Genomic DNA, 10,235 nt, shown 5'->3' on the forward strand with positions numbered 1-10,235 from the left:
CTTTCTCATTCTCTTCATGGAGTTAATCATTTCTTTGTCCCTTCATAGATTCTAAACACGCTTCTTTTAAAACCCTACCAATTTTAAAACCACTATGGAGATTTTTCTCTCGTCGTCACTTAATCTGTCATGATTTCATTTCCTGCTGCCAAGCGGTGGCTGGCCCCAGGTTGTCCGGCTGTAGGGCCATCTGCTTCTTCGTGCCTCTCGAAGAGGCAACATTATAAATGGCGCATCCCCACAAATTAGTCAATCCGGACTTTTTCAGCTGCCTTTTCAGTGTCCGGAAGCTCCACGCTAACCGGGCAGTGAGACCAGCTCTGTGTCTCCTGGATTTGAGGCCCCTATTTCCTACAACCCCCCAGGATCCAGACACGTGGGCTCCTCTGCGTGCTTCCGGTCCGTGATCCCAACCCTCCTGTAGTGTCAGTGCCTCTACGTTTCTGCATGCCATATTCCATTTTCTAGCCTATCGATACATTTAGCACTTTGAAGTTACTTAATTGTATCTTTTATATTTTATCTGCTATTTGCCATATGTTGGATCAAAAAGGGAAAGTCTCAAAGCATGAATTTATAGCATCTTAATTAGGTGTCAGGAAGTTACAAAATGCCATGCATACCCTTCCCTTAGAAATTTGAAAGTTAATGGAGGAGAAAAAAATTCTATGCATGAAATATTTAGAGAATACAAAACAGATTCTAATAATAAAAAAAACTTGTACCCATTTATACAAAAATAATCAGGGAAGACTTTATGGATGTGGCAGGAGTTGAGATTTTTCTTAAAGAATGAGCAAGGTTTGGATGGATGGACATGAAATATATGAATTTTAACCTCTTTACAGATTTACTTCATTATATGGCTTGAAGAGACAGTTTATGTACTTCCTTTAGTGGTTTTGAAGGATACAAAGACAGTGTGTTAAAATTGTACAGCTCTGGGTACACAATCAAGTGGGAGTATTGAGAGAAAACAATTTTATGGGGATCCTAGCAATTTCATGTAAAAAGTCATCCTAGGAATCATTCAATTTTGGAGAAACGGACGCAAGGGGAGAAAATGTGTGCATGTATCTATCTATGTCTGCTGAGAAATATTAAGGCTGCAACTACTATGCTATTGCAGGGACATGAATATTCTTCCAGGAAATTATTAGCAACAACTAATTGGATCGGTATTGACTAATTTCCCGGAGAAATCCAGTATCTAAAGCTAACTGTCTCTTATTTCCCTCTGTACCCAAGTTTTCAGCTTTAAGCTACTTCATAAATTTCTCCTCTGCTCAGAAAAGTCTAAAAATAATTGCACTGCATAATGTTCTAATGTCCTTCTGATGGCCACTCTTCGGGGTTCATCACACATGCCAAGAGCCCTTCAGTGGATAGTAAAAAGAGGCAGGACATTTACAAATAGGCTCACAGTTTATTTAATGCCTCTGTTTAAGTCTCTCTTATTCAGACTCTGCCTAAGTCCACTGAGCCATTTTACAGAAATAGTAGATATAATTGGCTTTGTCCCTTGTTAGTTCTGATGATTAGCCTGACTCAGATTAACACCATTCCCAGTGGGAAAACAAATGTAGCTCTTCTTGTGCATAAAGAAGAGGGAAGGCTTCAGCCACAGGCTTTGGCAAGTTCTACACATAGAAGACCATAGAGTTTCAAAGTAGGTGATGGAAATCAGGAGACAGAAAGATTAACCCTCAAGACATGTCTGTTTTAACTCAGCCTGATTTCCATTTACTGCAACCCTGACATTGGAATAAACCTGTTGAATGTATTTGCAAAATGCGACCAAGTGGTAAAACATGATACCTCCATTTAAAGTTTTTTTAATTGAATGCACCTGGTGCTGTTCTCTTCCAATTTACGTTAATGCCACACACAGGCAAGCAGGACCTAATTACCAATTAAGCAATAAAGCTGTTTATAAGGCCAAATGTTCTCTGGGTCCAGTCAATGAATTATATGTGTGTGTGTGTGTGTGTGTGTGTGTGCGCGTGTGTGTGTGCATACATATACATATATATGTGTGTGTGTGTATGTGTGTGTGTGTATATATATATATATATATATATATATATATATATATGCGTGCAGGTGTGTGTGTGTGTATAACTATAGTTATACACACACACATCTGTAGACACTCCATACTTCTTAACCTTTGTTACAATTGTCAACTTGTCTGGTTTTATAGAGATGTCTTGTGGGAAATGATTTGATCCTCATAAGTGATGAAAGGGATTCCCTAATTATATAAAGTCCTGGTCATTTCAAGTCTAAAACTGAGAATCTTTAAAATGCATGAAAAATAGTTTTGTTTTGTTTTCTCAAACGGTCATTGAGGGAGTCCTCTGATTCTGTATGTGGCTGTTTATGATCTCAAACATTGCTCTGGCACTGACCCCGATCCCCTGACTAAAGCTTTCTCCAGAGAGCTGGTATAAAAGCTCAGGGTTAGGAAATAGAAGGGCAACTTTGTGTCCTTGTACTTGACATTGTTATTGTCAAAACTAAGGCAACCTCAAGCCTGGCCATTCACTGCTCTCTATACACTATTTTTTTTTAAAGTGTACTTACTTATTTTGAGAGAGAGAGAGCGAGAGTGGAGGGGGTGCAGAGGGAGAGGGAGAGAGAGACTCCCAAGCAGGCCCTGTGCTGACATATCAGCACAGAGCCTCATACAGGGCTTGTCTCATGAACTTTGAGATCATGACCTGAACTGAAACCAAGAGTCAGACGCTTAACCAACTGAGCCACCCAGGCGCCCCTTACTATATCCTATTGATGCAGGAACACTGAAAAGAGAGATCTGAGAATTTTCATGATTTGCTTCAGTTTAGGAACTTTGCCCCTAGAACCTGAACTTGGTTGTAGGATATAGGCTGATTGTAATTCAGTTCAGTTTTACAAAAATGTACTGAGCATCTGCAGGCACTGGGAATGCAGGGGTGAGCTAGCCTATATCCCTGTCTTCTGTGAGCTTACAGACCAAAATGTTTTGTGTCACCTTTTCCCTTACTTGTCATTGCCATGCTTACCACCATGGTGACAGATCACTCCTGGACTTAACCATCAGTAGACAATAGGTCCAGATTGGCTGCCCAGTTTTAGTTGTGTGTGTGTGTGTGTGTGTGTGTGTGTGCGCACGTGCCTGTAAGAGAGAGACAGAGACAGAGAGGAACTGCAGGCGAGGAGAGTTGAGATAGTCCTGCCCCTTCGTCCATAGCATCACAGCTATCAGTCTGTCCAAGGGCAACCTAATCCTGGCCTCTTCGTCCGCCTTGATCCTAGCTCTCATCCTCTCCCCTCATCCACACACATTCCAGAGGGAAGGCCATAGGGGGTTTTGCCTGTGTTGGTGTTCCCCATTACACTAATGCAGTCCATGAATCTCATTCCATGTTGTTCCCACTAAATATGTCTTCAGGATCTGTCCAAGTTGTTTTATATTGTACTGTTGGGGTTTGCAACTGATATGCGTTATTGTGCACCACTAACTATAAGCACCTTTTACTTCTTAATTCCTCTACTGGCAAATGCTTGGATTACCTCCAATTTCCCTCTCTCTCTCACGCTCTCTCTCTGTTACATGCACACACACACACACACACAGGCCCCAATGAAAGTCCTCATTCCTATTTACCTACTACGGGAGAATTTCTTTAGGACACAAAAACTATTCAAGGTATCATAATCAGAGAGCAATTTCATCTAGGAACAAAGAGCTTAAAAATCACTGGAAGGGCCAGTGGAATGAGGACAAGTGAGAGCCCTCCTGAGATTCAGGGACTCGGAGAGCCTGAGCACTGTGGCTCCCCACCCCCAACACTGAAGTGGGTGATTCCCAGAAAGATGTCCAGAGGCCTCTGTACAATGTCACTGTCCCAGACCCAAGCATTTGCTGGCCACCAGAGCAAATGCACCTCCCCCGCCCAGGCCACATGCAGGTGTCTCCTGCAATCCTGGACTGCAGGGATTGTTGGAAAGTAGGCCCCAGGTTTCCAGGCCTTTCTCTATAGGGAGGAGCACATAGGAAACAGCCCCTCTGTGTTACACTCTCCCTAACTTTATCTTGCTAACCTTCTATGGATTTTTTTTTACTGTACTTTTTAGTTTACATGAGTTCTCGCCAATTCTGACTCTTTTTTTATATAATGTTTGGTTCTTTTTTTCCCCCCATGGGTGTGATATATTCTCTTTCTTCTCTAGACATACTAATAATCATTCTTCTGAAATTTTCTTTTCTGTACTGTGTTGATTGCAAGCATATCTCTTTTTCTTTTTCTTTCCATCTCTTGGTTTCATGTGAACGTCTTTCCCTTATGTATCTTGTGGTGATGTCTGTCCATTCTTATTTAAGAATGAGGCACTCAAGGGGCGCCTGGGTGGCTCAGTCGGTTAAGCATGTGACTTTGACTCAGGTCATGATCTCACGGTTCATGGGTTCAAGCCCTGCATCAGGCTCTGTGCTGACAGCTCAGAGCCTGGAGCCTGCTTTGGATTCTGTGTGTCTCTCTCTGCCCCTCCCCTGCTGGTGCTCTGTCTCTGTATCTCAAAAATAAATAAACCTTTACAAAAATTAAGCAAAAAAAAAATGAGGCACTCACGTGACAAGTAGGAATGCGGCTTGTTCTGTGAAGGTCTCCAGTGCTGGGTGACCCTGATGAGTAGGACATATCATTGGAGGATGCCTAAATGGCATTGTCTGGTGGTCTCCTCTCTTGAACTGGTTGGTTTTCCAGAAAGGAGATCTCCCACCTGAAAGGGAGAAGGTGAAGCTATGGGATTTGGAAGTGGTGTGACCTACTGGGGCTGAGGGGGCTTAGTGGAGGCAATGAGCCCAGGAACAGGGCTAGAGTTCAGTTTGTAGGTACTGTTCTAGTCCTCATTCAGAAAGATGACTCATGGGGGCACCTGGGCGGCTCAGTCGGTTAAGCGTCCAACTCTTGATATCGGTTCAGGTCATGATCTCATGGTTTGTGGGTTGGAACCCCAAGTCCGGCTCTGTGCTCACAGTGTGGAGCCTGCTTGGGATTCTGTCTCTCTCCCTCTCGGTCTCTTTCAAAAATAAATAACACTTAAAAAAAAAAAGGGGGGGCGCCTGGGGCACAGTCGGTTAAGCGTCTGACTTTGGCTCAGGTCACGATCTCGCGGTCCGTGAGTTCGAGCCCCGCGTCGGGCTCTGGGCTGATGGCTCAGAGCCTGGAGCCTGTTTCCGATTCTGTGTCTCCCTCTCTCTCTGCCCCTCCCCCGTTCATGCTCTGTCTCTCTCTGTCCCAAAAATAAATAAACATTGAAAAAAAATTAAAAAAAAAAAAAAGGATGACTCACAACCTCACTTCTGCCTTTGCCTGGGTCTGTTGTACCCAAACCCAGAGTCTACCCGGACCAATCTGTCCACATGGCCACTTCTAGTCTTCTGCTGGAGTAGAGGAAGCCTGTCACTAGCCCCCTAAGTCTGGGCAGATGATCTTGGCGTCCAAATGCCTCTCCTTAAACCTTCATCTTTCCTCCTGGCTGTGGCCCCATCTGATTCCCACCTTCAGCAGTGAGAGATACCTCTGGTTCCGGGGCATGTCCTGGATTCTCACATAGGGTCAACATGTTCCTTCTTGTTTGGCCCTGCCCTGCCCTCCTCCTCTTCTACAGGCTTCACTACACCCTCCGTTCCATAAATGAGCGACTACATGCCTATATTTCCCAAGTTTCTAAAATATGTTCTTTTCTGATATTGTCTCATCCCCGTTCTTCTTTTTCCTTGAAAATGTGTGCTTCCTTTGTCTTTCTCTTCTGTATCATTTTAGTATTGTTTGGAGGAGGGAACAGAGATAAATATTAAGTTCGGCTTTTGCCACGCTGGTAGGTAATCAGTAAAAATGTTCAATGGGAGCCTTCTGAATGGAAGTATTCTTATATTTTAAAACAAAAAACTTGAGGAGTTAAAATGCATGCATACCAGGGAACATAATCAATGGTGTTGTGATAGTGCTCATGGTGACTGATGGCAGCTACACCGGGGGTAAGCACAGCATGATGCACAGATTTCAACACGTCACCATGTTGTACTCCTGAAACTAATATAACAAGGGTGTCAACTATAGTGTAATTAAAAAAAAATGTGTGAGTACTGACCTCTGTCTGGATCTCCATCCATTCTTCCATATTCCATTTTTTATGAGTTCTGTAGTTATAATCTGTTTTTTGATGATTTTATCCTTCAATGCAATAAAACATCAATACTATTTTCAGCCTCTGTGAGTCAAATATATTGAAATATGCCCCAACAGCTGGGGCTAATTATCTTCAAGTGTGTATATTGTTTACGAAGAAATGCGTGCTGGAGTGAGCTTCTGACTTATCCAGCTTACGCTCCCTTAAATATCTTAAAAATGGTTATGAACTAGATCAGAAGTCTGTTATGAATCAAAAGTCTGCCTTTGTCAAACCTGTGTGCTAAAATCTCACCCATACTCTGGGCGAATTTCAATTTGACACCCAGAGGATTCTTATTTCATCCAAATATTGTTCACACTTCCCAAAGTGAATTTCACATACTTCCTTTCTGAAGTTGCCACTGAATATATTATTTTGATTCGCGTTGTCAGGAAGTACCTAAACACGTGTCCTCCTTGGTCGGTGGCTTACGTTCTTCGTGAAATTCTATCGATCACGGGCTGCTCTGGTATGTGCAGGAAAGTGTGAAGAAGTAGGAGTTCTAGATCTTGCTGTGTTTTGTGTGCTCGAAACTACTCTTGGTCTCCGGTCTTCTCATCTGTCTAAGAAAGGGCAGGGCTAAATCAGTGATTCTCTAAGTACAGCAAAACCAATGACAAGACAATGTGGGCATGTCTGTCCATACAGTTGTGAGGGTGGTTTTGAGAGTCACGCACACCTGGCTTGAAATCCCAACTGTCCTGCTTACTCATTTTGGGACCTATTATTTAGTTTTTCTGAGGATAACATATCCTTATCTGTAAAATTGAGGCAATAATAAAAATTCTCACTTACATGCTTTTATGTGAGTGTGCAAAAATTAAATGTCATACAGTTTGTAAGGTGTTTAACATTAGCAACGACAATAAAACCAACATTACTGTGGCATCGAAATGGTGCACTGGGCTGTGGATAAAAACCAAATCATCATTTATTCACCTATTCAACATTTATTAAGCACCTCCCTAATCGCCAGATGTTGTTCTGAGTGCTGATGTTATAAAATGCCCCCACCTATGGAGCTGACTTATATTTTAGTGAGAAACACAAGAAAAATACGATAGAACAGGATATAATGGAATATCAGTCACATGCAATGAAAAAAGGCCTCGAAGTAAAATAAAGTAGGGTGAAGGAATACAGAGTGATCTGGCATCATGTGTGTTCTTTAATGCAGGGAATCAGGGAAGGCTTCTCTGAGGAGGCAACTTTTGGGTAGGGACTGGAGTAGAGTAGGCAGATACCTAAGGGAAGAGCTTCCGGGCAGCAGGACCAGGGTGTGCAAGGATCCTGCGTGTAAGCAAACTTGTTGCGTTAGAAGAACAAGACAAGGAGGTGACATGACTGCAGACAGGGAGGGCAACTATAGACATAAAGGTGGAGATGGGGACAGAAGCCTGATGGGTAAGACGTTGAAGAACATGTCAGAGACTTTGGATGTTACTGTAAGTATGATTAGAAACCACACCTGGAGTATCAGGATGGAGGCATTAACATGACTTAAGTCTCACGTACACGTGGGTTTGAATCCCGCCTGGGAAAGATGCTGAAACCCCCTGGCTTGTTTCTCCACTTGTTCTTGGAAGGGCTCAAAGAGACAATGCATGTGAAAGCAACAAACACAGGGTTTGGCATAAAGTTACCCGCTCAATATCCTTAAACATTAGAGATTCTTCCTCTTCACCTAGAAGTCTGGGACAAGAATGGATCAGTTTGAGCCAGTGTTTCCTTTCCGACTGGTTAATCCCACCTCTTGATATGATTCCAGTTTAGCCACTCCTTTCTTCTATAATAATACATTAATTAAGAGGAATTAGCTATACTGTCAATGAATAACAGGACTCACTGGTTACCAGTTGGTGATACTTTGAGCAAACGAGGAATATGAGTTGCATTGTGACTGACAGGGTGGTAAGGGGGAGTGTATCTCATGGGACACACTGCATGACCCACACAAGGCAGCATGATCTTGGGACATAGGGCAGGAAAGAGGAAGTTAGATTATAGCAGCCTGGGGGGAGAAGGAGCACAGATGAATAAAATGTTGTCCTCAGACAGCCCTGCAGTCCAGGCTGGAATTCATTTTCTTTCTCCAAGCTTGAGAAGTACATATCACATGAAGCCACACAGAAAGTAACAGACGCGCTCATGCAGGAGGTCGAGATCTTAGAGCCAAGTGCTTCTCAGGTTCAAGGCTTGACACCGGAGGCTTTCCTGGACTAAGCGTTTCATTTTGGAAAGCACATTTTCCATTTGATCTTTGCTTCTTATTGGGTCCTCCTTAATTTCATCTTTTATTAGAATATTTGTATTGGGCCATTGCCTTTCAGTGACTCAGCTAAGTGGATATTCAGGGCTGTGGATTTCTTTTCTATCTAAAGCAATCAACTGTGCAGATCTAAGAGTAGAAGATTTCCAAGAAAATATAGACTTTCCTGACACTGATTCAAAGAAAGCTTGCCCGCCTTGGACATCATCTCGCTTGACTATTATACAACATTTTAAGTGTTATTGGGGAAAAAAAAAAGTTTTCTAACATAATTGTACCTGAAATGCTAGTGAATGAAGCCTGAAGCAAATTTTAATTATAATAATGTTCTCTAGGTCTGCTCCATATAGAAATTCATCTTACATTTTGCATGACATGATTTAGCACCTTGATAGCAGATGTAGTACGTGTATTGAAGTTGCCATATAGACTGAAACTCACCCTTGGATCTCCAGGTTTCCAAAGCTGAAAATGAAGGGAACATGAGTCCAGACTCATTTCCAACTCTTGTCTTCATCTAACTGGAAGGACGGGGATGTTTCCACACTGGCCTCAGGAGAGACTCACGACTTTTCCCAAAGTATAGCTCCCAACAACCCTACAGTAGTCCAGTAGGTGTAAGAGCTGTGACGTAATAAAAAGTTGGTGTTCTGCGCCGTTCCAATAGAAGTGCTAAGTGACAATGCGTGAGAGTCTAGAAGATGATTCCTTTTGAATCATATGAGTGGATTCCCCCAATCTCTTCTCTTTGCTATCTTCTCATAAAGAATTCAATGTTCGCTACGTATGCCTATAAATTTGTGGGCAGTTGCTAGTTCTTTTTACAATTCCAGCTGCTTCTAGTTCTTCTCAGGTAGGTGGGAAATACATTATAAATAAATGAGAAAATAGTTTTCATTGGGTAACATATGCCTCAATCTTTCTTGCTTCTTACTATTGACTGAATTATATTTCCACTCATTCTTTCTTTCTCTGTTCTGATTTAAAGCTAATTGCACTAACTCTCCTCTGGATTCTGTATTTTTCCTACCTTCTTAAGGTAAGTCATCCATGACTCTCTCCTCTTCGAATTTTTCAACCTTCATTAGATCCTCCCACTCCAAGCTCTGATGAAAGATCTTTCCTATTAGAGCTGTGATTTGCTCAGTCCTCCCTCCCCATCAAGCACACCCTTTCCAATCACTGCTCGGAGACATTACTTCCCCATTATCTCTTGCTCCTCTGCTCACCTCTTTCTTTCAAACTTCCTTTTTAAAAATTACTTTCTAACTTCCATGTCCAGTGACTTCTCCTCATTCCTGACCACACATTACATTTCTTCTGAATTTTAAAGTGTTGCCCACTCACTCCTTCTCAAAAGTCATACCAACCTTCATTCCCTTGCCACAGTCCTTTAAAAATGTAAATATTTGGGGCGTCTGGGTGGCTCAGTCGGTTGAGCGTCAAACTTCGGCTCAGGTCACGATCTCGCAGTCTGTGAGTTCGAGCCCCGCGCCGGGCTCCGTGCTGACGGTTCAGAGCCTGGAGCCTGCTTCAGACACTGTGTCTCCCTCTCTCTCTGCCCCTGCCCCGCTCATGTCTGTCTCTCTGTCAAAAATAAATAGACATTAAAAAAATTTTTTTTTCAATGTCAGTATTTACTGACAGGTATTTTCTACCAGGTAATAGGTTAGTTATCAGAACTAACTCAAATGCAGGTTCAAACTGAATAGATTTCATGGTCCAGGAGGATAAACAAACATGT

The 10,235-nt window shown here is 42.4% G+C and overlaps 1 long non-coding RNA gene across 2 annotated transcripts in view; it reads right to left on the reverse strand.

Moving 5' to 3' along the window:
* Positions 1–9,972, reverse strand: part of LOC122489178 — a 35,404-nt gene extending 25,432 nt beyond the window's left edge. Inside the window, exons 1-3 of one of the 2 annotated variants that reach the window (XR_006298854.1) lie at positions 9,862–9,972; positions 6,622–6,781; positions 4,617–4,767 (exon numbers count right to left, since the gene is read on the reverse strand). This is a non-coding gene — a long non-coding RNA (uncharacterized LOC122489178). The other variant, XR_006298853.1, reaches the window with a different exon arrangement.
* Between the last annotated feature and the right edge of the window lie 263 nt (positions 9,973–10,235).

Source organism: Prionailurus bengalensis, chromosome B2, assembly GCF_016509475.1.
Source record: "Prionailurus bengalensis isolate Pbe53 chromosome B2, Fcat_Pben_1.1_paternal_pri, whole genome shotgun sequence".
NCBI classification, from domain to species: Eukaryota; Metazoa; Chordata; class Mammalia; order Carnivora; family Felidae; genus Prionailurus; species Prionailurus bengalensis.